This window comes from Lycorma delicatula, chromosome 6, assembly GCF_047948215.1.
Source record: "Lycorma delicatula isolate Av1 chromosome 6, ASM4794821v1, whole genome shotgun sequence".
Taxonomy (NCBI): Eukaryota; Metazoa; Arthropoda; class Insecta; order Hemiptera; family Fulgoridae; genus Lycorma; species Lycorma delicatula.
Genome location: NC_134460.1, coordinates 40,508,918 through 40,520,954, shown reverse-complemented (window position 1 = coordinate 40,520,954; position 12,037 = coordinate 40,508,918).

The following is a 12,037-nucleotide window of genomic DNA, read 5'->3' as shown; positions in this document are numbered from 1 at the left end:
GATGTCCGCAACGCATTTAACAGTGTTCCGTGGCGAATCGTCACTGCGGAGATGGACCGGAGGAATATCAGCTCCTATCTTCAAGCGACGATCGCGAACTATCTGCGTGATCGGCAGCTGCTGGTGTCTACGGAGGATGGTGACGTGCAATTCCAAGTGCACGGTGGCGTACCGCAGGGATCCGTGTTGGGGCCCTTGCTATGGAATCTAGCCTTTGACGGGGTTCTGCGGCTGGGGTTCCGGGGTGGTACGTCGGTGGTAGCCTACGCCGATGACTTGGCGTTGCTGGTGAGTGGGCGCTCAGAGGCGGAGGTGGAGGCGCTTGCCTCTGCGGCAGTGGCCCAGATAGACGAGTGGCTGAGGACTCGAGGGCTGGAATTGGCGGCCGACAAGACCCAACTTGTTGCGGTGGTTGGCCGGCGTCGGTTGAGAAGGATTGAGTTGGCCGTCCGGGGCACCCGTGTGGCTGAGTCCCCGGCGGTGAAGTATCTGGGTGTGTGGCTGGAAAGGTCCGGCAAATTCAATCGGCACCTGGCTGAAAGTATGGCTAAGGCGGAAAGGGTGGTCACCTCCCTGGGTATGCTGATGGGTGCCAGGGACGGGCCACGGATGGCGAAACGCAGGGTCCTGATGACGGCTGCGACATCTGTGCTGTTGTATGCTGCGCCGATCTGGTGTGAGGCGCTGGAGGTCAAGCGGAATGAACGCAAGCTGGCCTCGCTGCAGCGGCGGGCTGCCATCAGAATACTGGCTGCATACAGGACCGTGTCGGTTGGGGCGGCGCACGTCTTGGCGGGCGTCCCGCCAATTCGCTTATGGGCACTGCACCTGCGGAGGGTCTACGAGGGGATGGTCAAGATAGACTCGAAGGCCCTCATGGTTCAGGACTGGCAGTACAGCTGGGAGATAGCGCACACAGGGGCGTGGACTAGGCGACTGATCCCATGGCTGCAGGAGTGGCTGTGGAGAGGGCATGGGGATGTTGACCATGCGGAACACACCTTCTTTGCGTGCCCCAGATGGGAGGATGCGAGGAGGCGTGCTGGTATGTGCGCGATCACGCCGGACACGCTGCTTGCTTTCATGCTCCGCAGCTTGGGTGACTGGAGGGCAGTCGCGGGTTTGGCGGCGGAGGTCCTTAGAAGGAAGGGACAAGATTACGTTGAGTGGGGCGCGGACTGACGTGATGCTGCCGCCTGGTGCATGTGGATGCTGTTGTGTTGATTTTGTGTTGTGCGGCAATTTTGTTCTATTGTATTTTGTTTCTTTTGTATTGTGTCTTTTTTGTCGGAGTTTGTGTGCCTCATTTTGAGGCTATATGCTGCTGTCTCCTACAGTGGTTGCTGTTAGGGTCACATGGATTTGTGGGCGGAAGATGGTTGGAATAAAAAAAAAAAAAAAAGAACCAACCCCTCATAAGAGCTGAACCGGTAGTTTGACCTGCCGTGCCGGTATATAGCCAGGGGTGGGGAGGCCTATTAATGTCTAATGCCACTCCCAGGATGGAGCAGAGGGGAAGGCATATTAAAAGAATGAAGAAACGTGGCGCCGTTAGGGCACGGAAGGTAGCCTTCATGTCTAGGTAGCCCTGGCCTACACGCAAGTTGTGTGGGTCGGGGTGCTCCGATGATGGCATGAGGGACCCTTGTGGTATGAGAGATCGCGATGTGATAGTCAAGTGAACTGCCTGGCTATTGCATTTAGGATAGGGCTGGTGAAGGTAGCCTCTCGGCCGAAGGCGCACGGGCCGCTGAAATGGTGGTCCATGCGCTCTGATGATACTGGGGGGACCCCGTTGGGAAACTCCCTTTGCGGAGTAGACAGGATGGGCAGAGACTACTGCCACGGCGCCCTCTGGTGACTGCGTATGCTTGATTGCTGAACCGGTCGCCAGAGGGGGTTTAAAGAAAAAAAATATATATATATATATATATATTTATAACGCATCATCGCTTGTCCTAACCGAAGAGTAACCTCCTTTAAGCCACTAGTATAGACCTCTTCTTCAGAGGAGGATTGTCTAATTCGTTTTTTGCCCTTTGGATCAGTCGGTTTCAGCGGCGGAAGGCCTGAGGATCCCTGTCCACTAGCATAACTTTGTTCTGTTTTATCCGCCATGGATGATAAATAAACTCAACAACTATGTAGCAGTTGTGTTCTCCAAGTAATTCCCTTTAATTTGATACCTCACACGTGGGGTAGCCAAAAATAAGGGGGGGTCAATGGTCCCCCAAAATCGAAAAAAATTAGGGGGTATATCAATCGGGAATGACCCAATTCGTATAGATCCTGAACGGTTTTGATCAAGGACCAACGGGGCGGTCAAAATGATCCCCAAAATCAAAAAAAATAAGGAGGGGTCAATCGATAGGAAATCACCCAATTCGTATAGATCCTGAACGGTTTTGATCAAGGACCAACGGGGCGGTCAAAATGATCCCCAAAATCAAAAAAAATAAGGAGGGGTCAATCGATAGGAAATCACCCAATTCGTATAGATCCTAAACAGTTTTGGTCTACGACTAACAAGATATGAACGTTTAAAGTTACCCCGTAACGTTTAAAGTTTAAAAAATTTTAAAAACTTAGTAATCCGTTAACCAAAAATTCTATTTTTTCTTTAGACTTGTCCAGTAGTCCAATCAGAGGTTAACAGAGGTTAATAATTAAATCTATATTTAAATAAAAAATAAAAAATAAAAATATGTTAAAAAAATGATGATGTCGGATTCGAACCGATGTGCCTTCCTCTTGTAAAATCCAAATATTTTATTAATTAAAATTTTATTTGGCTCTGGAACCAATGAAAATAAGTACCACTTATGATATATCGTTCAAAAGATCTCAATGAGGGCTGATTACTGAGGTTAAGAAAAAGTTCAAAATCAAATTTTTGGGGATTTTGGGCTCTTTTGATCACTTTTGGTCTAGTCAATGCAATCAAAAGGGAAGGTACACAACTAGATGTTACAACAATCCTAAATCCAAAATTTCAACATCCTACGGCTAATCGTTTTTGAGTTATACGAGATACATACGTATATACAGACGTCACGCCGAAACTAGTCAAATAGATTCAGGGATGGTCAAAATGGATATTTCCGTTGAAATCTGATAACCGAAATTTTTCACGATCACAATACTTCCTTTACTTCGTACAAGGAAGTAAAAATACTACGTGATGAATATCATTACAAATTTATGGATTATACTGATCTAAAATAATACGAGGCTCGGCTGATAATTTTTGCACACTAGTGTGCTACACGGATACAAAAGGCAGTATTGAGTTGGGCGTGGCAGCACAAGATAGCTAAAATCCTCTAAATATCTGCGATAATGCATTAAAATCTGTTTACCGGTTACAGCAGAAAATGTGAATCCTAAGATTATTTTACATCGTTTAAAGCGGTTTACGGTAGTGAAACTGTTAAGAAGGGTACTGTAAATCGGTAGGCGTTGAAATTTTGCGAATGTGAATCTGGTAAAGCGGCAATTGAGGACGCACCTCGCAGCAAATGACCAGTTTCTGTAACTGACGAGAAATATCGAAAGGAGGTGGACGATTTGCTTTGAAGTGACCGGCGTATCACACAGCAACGTATTGCTATTCAGTTAGGCAATCTAAAGAACAAGTAAGCCAAATTATCGAGAAACTGGGTTACCGTAAAATCTGTGAACGATGGGTACCGCCCAAACTCTCTGATGACTCTCTGCAAGCTGAACTTTGAGCTTAATCCGCATCCGCCATACTCGACGTATTTGGCTCCGTGCGATTTCCACTTTTTCCCTAATCTCAAGAGGGATCTCAAAGGTAATCATTACATCACCTACGAGGAGGTGAAGGAAGCTGTGGCCACTTGGATCCGAGTAAAACCGCCAGACGTTTCACGACACGTTCAGTGTCAGAATGGATGAATTTGTCACACGTTGGGAAAAGTGTCTCAGTGTAAACGGAGATTATATTGAAACACAAATATTGCATTTTCTAGCTAAGGTATCGTACTTTTATTTATTTTTTTATTCCATTCCAATATCTCTTTTCATTCCCATGCTACGCATATATATGCAACATTTATCAGTCGAGCCTCGTAAAATAAAAATAGTGATAAAGTAACATTTTCTTTTTATGAAAACAATATTTATTTTCTAATAAAATTTTAGGACGCTTTGCAAATACTAATATGTAGGACAGACATAATTTTTTTTTCTTTTTTTTAATTAAATTACTGCGTAATTAATGATGTCCGGTTTTTTTATATTCGACCACTTTTTTCATCCATTTTTCAAATTTCTCTCCTTTTTTGATGGATTTTTTGTACTTAAACTAGTAACTCCCAGGTTAGAAAAATATATTTTTTTAAGAAAGAATGTACAATGTATTTTCTGCCAAACCTTTACTTCCTTTAGCTAAGTACAACCTGAAAAAAAACTTTTTTTTTCATATAATCCTCAAAATCTTCTACATCCATATTTATTAAACTGTTTGAGTCAGCACCTAAATTTTCTTTGCATGGAATAAAATATTTTCTTTCTATATCATCGGATATCATCTGAAAGTCTTATCCTGTTGTACTTATTGATAAGCGCTGCTGCATAGTTTTTTTTTTATTTTAAATAAAACTAAACTGTTTCTGAAAAGTCCAAACTAGCTGAGAACAGGACAAGGCAGATAAGATGTAGCACGAACAAGCACAACTAGATCGGCTGGGAAGGGATGAGTGCCACCATCGTTAACTGCTCGCTTTGTTATACCTAATGCAAATTTAACAATTTTTGAAGGAATAAAAATTTTCTACGAATCATTTTTAAGAACCATAGTGGATAAAATAATTACGGCTAATTATAATAATACAATTGCAGCGGCTGAATTTTAACAATTATTTATGAAGTATAGATAAATAGATTTATCTATTTTGTTTAAAGCACAAGTTAATAATTTATATTTTCTCAACGATGCATTCATTAATAAAAGAACCATAATTTTAGAGAATTATAAATATTTATTAACTTGGTTCTCGTTTAACTATTAACTATTGCAAAATACAACAAAAAATGGTAACAGATTTTTTTTTCTTTTCGAATAGCCCATTTAGAGGGCACGCTTAATCAACTTTTTAGCCCATGCTTCTTTCATTTTTCTAGAGTGGTGTTCTTTGTCTTCTTAAGTCCATTTTCTCCCTCTTCTATAAGTGAGTTTTTTCCTCTCCTGAAACTCTAATTCCTGTATTGTTCTTCTGAATGTTGCTCTGTCTTTTAAAATGCCTAAGTCTATTGAATTGTTTACTAGGTCTATCTCTTTAAGCAGGTTATCTTGTTCTTGTGAGTGTTTAGTAGGGTGAAGATCTGTTCTCCATTCTGTATATGTGTCCATGGAATTGCAGTCTTCTTTTCCTGATTACATCTGTTATTTTTTCTATTTTGGAATATAGCTCTTGGTTTGAGCTTTGTTTATAATCTAGTCCTGTGTTGTTTTTTGGGAATAATATTTTCCGTAAGATTCTTCTCTCTATTTTCTCTATTCTCTCTACGTCCTGTACTTTATGTAGTTTCAGCGTTTCTGCCGCATATATTATTTCTGGTTTGACTACCGTTTGGTAGTGTCTTAGTTTGGTGTTCCAGGAAAGGGATTTCTTGTTGTAGGTACTCTTCGTAATATTGTATGTTTTTTTCTATTTGGAGTAATCTGTTTTCTAGAGCTATTTTTACACTATTGTTTTGTGTTATCTATTCTCGTAGGTATTTAAAACTGTTAGTTCTGGCTATTTTATGTCTGTTTATTTTAAGGTATTGTGAAGCGTTCTTGATGTTTGTAACAGATTTTGATTATTGTCATTTTTTTCTTACAAATGCTAAATTATTTTTTTACCGACTTTTCGAAGAAAAGTACGATATTTCTTTTGATAGCATGGAAGGAGTGGAGGGGGGTGAAAATGGAGTTTCTTTACGTTTTGATGTATGAGGAATTACGTTTCTAACAAATTAAGTAAACCGGTTTAGGTTCATATTATACAAGATAAACTACCAAACTGTAATTTGGGCTTACATCTTATAAACTGACATCTTATAATATCGAATAAATAATTTATTTAACAAAAACGTAATTTGATGTAATTTAAGAGCACGACTACGTTACCACGCCGTAATTCGAAGATAGTTGTTACCCGCGTGATTTCGAAGATTAAATGATAAACGGAAAAAATAATTCCAATTTAGTTGATATTGTTATGGAATTAAAATATTATCGATTGTTACAGTTAAAAATGTGATATGGCATAAAATAAGATATCGAAAAATAAAAATATAGCCCTGAATATGTAATTTACAGTCCTTAGATTTTTATAGTTGGATTCCATTTTCACATTCTCTTTCGAATAGGTAAACTGCGGTAACTGTACAGACTTTAAGCATTTTCTCTCATGGCCCGATTGAAAATAAGTACTGTAGAAACTGATTTTTATTCAAAATACCGTAAAGTAAAAGTAATACGCAGTAATAGTTTATTAGAATACATTACTACATTAACACAATATATCTAATGTATATAACTTAACATTTAAATTTAAGACAGTTGTTTGAAAAAAAAGGAAGGTATTTTTATTTGGTCTTAGTTTATTTATTTTTTTTTTACAGCAACGTGTAATTTCACAAAACTAAATGTATTGGCGTATTCATTTATTCTATTCAATTTATTTCTAAACTACGTATACGTAGTTAAAATAAGTTTCTACAAAGTGATTCTGGAGGAAAGGGAAATAATTTGGGAATTGATTCTAGAACTTCAAATAAGAAAAAGAGTACATACAAACTTAGGTAAGAAAACGCTTTGTTATCGAGTTCCGACTTGTGAAAAAGTTTGCCCAGATTTAATTTCCCCCGTTGATATGATATCACACTGAAATTTTTAACGTGTTATATATAATGTGTAAAACTAGTGATTTCTTTTCTTTTTTTTTGACCTGAAAAAACCGGTTTCAGAACAGCATCTCTAGTAATTTTCATAATACCCAACGTAAAACAGAAGAATTCCCTAACGAAAAATACGGGTTTTTCCATGTAAAGTACAATAACTTTTAAATTAATAATAAATTCGTAAATCTTATTATTGAAATTTATAGAGAATTTAATTCTGAGAGAATTTCTTTAATAAAGTCTGTGAAAAACAAAAAAAAAAATGTTGAATTTGTAAAAATTAAAAACTGCTGATTTTAATTCAATAAATTTAGACCTTTGAAAAACTAAAATACTTTTAATTTCTTTTTTTTAAATAATCTCTTTAACTGTCTTTTATCTTCTTTCTATTCTCTCTTTTCTCCCCTACTTCTCCTCTATTTTCTTATTAGATCAGTTTATGACTTTGCTAGAACATGTTCTCAGGATTTTTTTCTTTTCCTCTCTTTTTTCATCTTTTTCTTTACTCATTTCTCTCACTTCTTTGCTTTCTCTTAATATATATTAGTTTACCTTTATTTACCTTTAATGGTGCCTGTATCTGTATTCTATTTTAGTTTAAACGTCATCCTAATGGGTGACGTTTAAACTAAAATAAAAAAAAAAAGAAGAGTAAATATTTTTCAATACTTACTCCCAATACAATAAGTATTGGGAGTAAGTATTGTATAACGGATGTATGTATTTTATGTCTGATAATAGTTTTCTTTTTGGGAGACATCCGTCCCCGAATAACCGTATCCACGTTATTTTGAACTACCTTATAGCGGGGTTGTATTATATTTATTTTCTCTTAATTATTATTTAACTACGGTTTGAAAACTTTTGGGTGGATATATAGTATAGAAACAACTTTTTACATGATAAAAAGTTAAAAAGTATTAACACAAAACTTTCCAAAGAAAAGATCAGAGATGCTTCTCTTCTACCACTGAAGTTGTATTTTCCCTAAATATTTATTTATTTTACAGATGAATGAATCTTTTCCATATTTATTCTTCTCTACCCGTAAGATTTATATTCTCCATTAGATACTTTGTTATTATTATATTTGTATATTATATTACTCATATATTGTAATAAATTTAATTAATTGAAATTACAATCTAATTCCTGGTAATGTTATAATTATTATATCCAGTGTTATAATTTTACAAATTAATATTAGTTAAAACAACACTGTAGTTTCATATATTATTCTATAATTGTAATTATTGTGAAAATATATGCCTAATTACAACTTTATAACATATTTTATTGGAACTTCACGATTATGTTTTTTATTATATTCAAACAAAACATCTAATGAATATTTAACGGATATTTATCAGTATTTAATGGGTATTTAACAAAACTTTGAAAGGTTTTAAAAGTTAATAACACTGCATCTTATCATACTTTTCTAGTGAAATATGCTTTTCTACAAAAGTAAACTATTTTTTAAAAATAATATTTACTACATAAAATCTGCAGTATTGATAATATACTTTGATGTAATTTTATAATCGTTGCTGTTTGTAAGCAAATTTATATATATTAAAGTATAGAAACATTAAAATACTGGAAAAAATTCACTTACGTGAATGTGTTTCATATGTTGTACCTTAATATGAAATCAAATTTTAACTTGTGTTTAGGTCGTAGATTGTGTAAGTTTTCATACTACAAGACAAAGTTAGGAAAAACGTTTTGCAAATGTATACTTTTTTTAACCTCCAAGACTACTGTTAGGTATTGCTTCAGAGGTTAAGATGGTGTCGGCACAACCTAACGGGAGAAAAAACTCATTCTCAAAAATGGTACAGCTATTTCCAAAGAATAAAAAGCATTCTATGCCATAGTTTTACGGAATGTGGAAAATGAAGTGTTACCTTGTCTTAATCATAAGTTAAATACGAGATATATTGTTTCATAACATTATTTCAAGCCTACTGAAATATAGTGATATTTGTACTCTGTTTTCCATAGTAACTGGTTGGTTAATGAACAATATTTCTCAAATGAAACAACTCTAATCGTTCCTAATAATACTTCAAATTCTTTAGATACACCAGATTCATAGAAAGAATGGGTCAGTTAGTAGAAAGCAGTAGATTACACAATAAAATTCTGTGAAAAATCATGTATTATGCTTACTGTTTTCATTCAGAAACAGAATTTTTAAAAAAATTCAATTTGAAGTTATGCATACAATATACTCACCTTCCCGGTGACGCTAAGACAAGTTCACTTTGGTAACATTAAATTGAAAATCAATTGTCCCGAATTTACTTTTATAAAAATAATAGAATATCTATGTTTCATTTCCATTAATTATTCAATCCGAGAACAAATGATCTACTCCAAAACAAATGGTGAAAAGTGTCTCAAACGAGTTTTCTTTTACATCAATTGTCAAATTTCCTACCTCCTACATAATTTCTCTTATCCTAAATGCTAATATTCAATCTTCGACATTGAGCTATGTGAAAAATTTGAATATTACGGCATGATTAAATCGTAAACCTTCGATTTTTGGAACAAAATCTGCCAACACAGAAGTAGCACCAATTTTTTTTCGTAAATAAAAATTACGAAATTCTTGATATCAATATGCATCATCAAAAATGTTTCAGTCTCACAAAAAAAAAAATCGGATGGATCTGTGTCGGGGCGCACGACCGTTGGTTTAACGTGAAACGTTACAAAACTTGGATGAAGTTCCTCCGGGCTACAGACCGACCAATTTATCTGTAGAGTTAAATGGGAGAACCACCATCATATTTTTTTTTTTTAACAAAACTGAAAGTTCCAACGGAAAAATTTTAATTCCTTCATTTGGCCAACTCTAAATTGGTCGGTCTTTATGTCAGCGAGTTAATTTTAGTGTATTGGATTGAAATAAAAACGAGATATTGACCGTACTGAATTTAATTTTAACATAAAACTGACACTAAATAGTACACGAGATTTATTTCGACTAATATTTGACTACAATTTTGTTCAACACTGGTCTGTAATATGATAAGTAAGACACATAAGGCATAATAAGCAGCGGTAGAGGTTCTCGCGCCGTCGGTGTCGTTCACTGAGCACGCCGTGGTAGCTTTGCAATGCTCCCGAAACTGTCTCGCTAGCTTGGTACCGGTCATTGGGGTTGCGATGCGTGGCCCATAACCTTCCCTTTCCAATGATATGCGTAATTTGTATTTCCCGCTGGCTTTTACGCGGACTGAGGCTGACATTAAATTTTTATACATTTTTAGATGTTTACTTTAATTGTTTACCCATCAATATTTTCCAAAATACACTTATTATTACGAAAATCAATCTATCTCGACAAATTATAAACACAAACAAACGAATCACCGCTCTATCACGTCTAAGTCGTGGCTACACTGAATGGAAATGAGCGAGAGCGCCAGTTTTGGCCCATCTGCGCTGTGCCCCTTCCCCGCCGACCCACTCATCAGTAATGCAAACTGAAAGTTGTGTCAGCCAGCTGACCATGTAATTTATAAAATGACACCGCATTTACGTCTCTTAGAATAATAGTAAGGGTGTTATTAAGGCAGGACGATGTAGACCTTTTCCTTAACGCTACAAATTTTTGTTCTGATACCCGTATGTTTCGGTGTGATTTTAAGGAATTTCACGTCAAAATTTCAATTGATGTCTTCGCTTTTGTCCACAAAAACATAAAAAGTCGGTTGTTTTGTATTTTTTTCCTGTTTAGCCTACGGTAATTAATTATCTTTCTGATAATACTTCAAAGGATGAATGAGGGTGATATGTATGAATATAAATAAAGTGTAGTCTTGTACAGTCTCAGTTCGACCATTCCTGAGATGTATGGTTCATTGAAACCCAACCACCAAAGAACACCGGTATCCACGATCTAGTATTCAAATCCGTATAAAAATAACTGACTTTACTAGGACTTGAACGCTAGAACATATCAGCCGATTTGGAAAGACGCGTACATCAATAGACCAACCCGGTGGATTGTTTTGTATTTAGATAGATGTAACAGTCGTAATAGTTGAACTGTACCTATTACAAACCCCCTTGCAGGGAGTTCATTTGTCTCTCTATCTTGCGGACAATATCAGAAGTATTTTTCATCTAACAATCTACCCGTTATGTATAGTATATTTTCATTAATTAATAATTAATTTTTGAACTTCCCCTCGTTTAATTGAAAACAAACTGACAAGAGTTCTGGTAGGTCATAGTAAAATCATACTCGAGGTTTATTTTCGCTTAGCTGTACGCTCAGTTTCGTTCACTTACTTAAATAAATATTTGACTAAATTTTGCATATTTTCGTAACTTCCAAATGGTTGTTGGATTATAGACTACTGTAAATCATTATATTTTTAATTAATTTGAAAAATAATGTAAAAAATTATAATTCTTAAAAACTTAACGTATATGTTTGTTCGTAAAAATACTCTGTTATTTCATTTTGTAGATTGATAATGTAATGCAAATTTTTCCCATAAAAATTAGCATAGACCAAATTGCGCCGTGCGTATTACACTATATAAAGTAGAATACAAGAAATATAAGTAATAGTAATATATAAATATATGTTCTAGATAAAACCATTGCAATAAATTAAAAAAAAAGGATTTAACCCTTTCCTGATCTTCCCTGAATCTTTTGTGTAAATATATTTTTCGTGACTGGATCTGTTGCTCTTAAATAAATGGTCTCATTTAATATTATGGGTTTAATCCTTTCCTAAAACAGAGACAACTCCGACCCAAATGCGTAATAAGAGTGAATATTTGTTCACTCTTATTATAAAGGACTTCCTTCAAGGATCTTTAATTTCAGATATTATCTAAGATATTCATGATTATTTTAATATTCTTATGTTTACAATTTGAGATTAATTCCTACTTATTTAATTTGTTGATGAAAATATCAACGACAATTTAAATTATTTTAAATTCTGATAATATAGACCCTATTTTGTTTGGATTTTTTTTGTTATAAAATGGATCATTTTTTTACGATTCCATGTTTTTGTTAAAAATGTAGTAAAAGGTAATTTAATCTCATAAAGACTTTCATATATGTTAAAATATTGTAAGATATT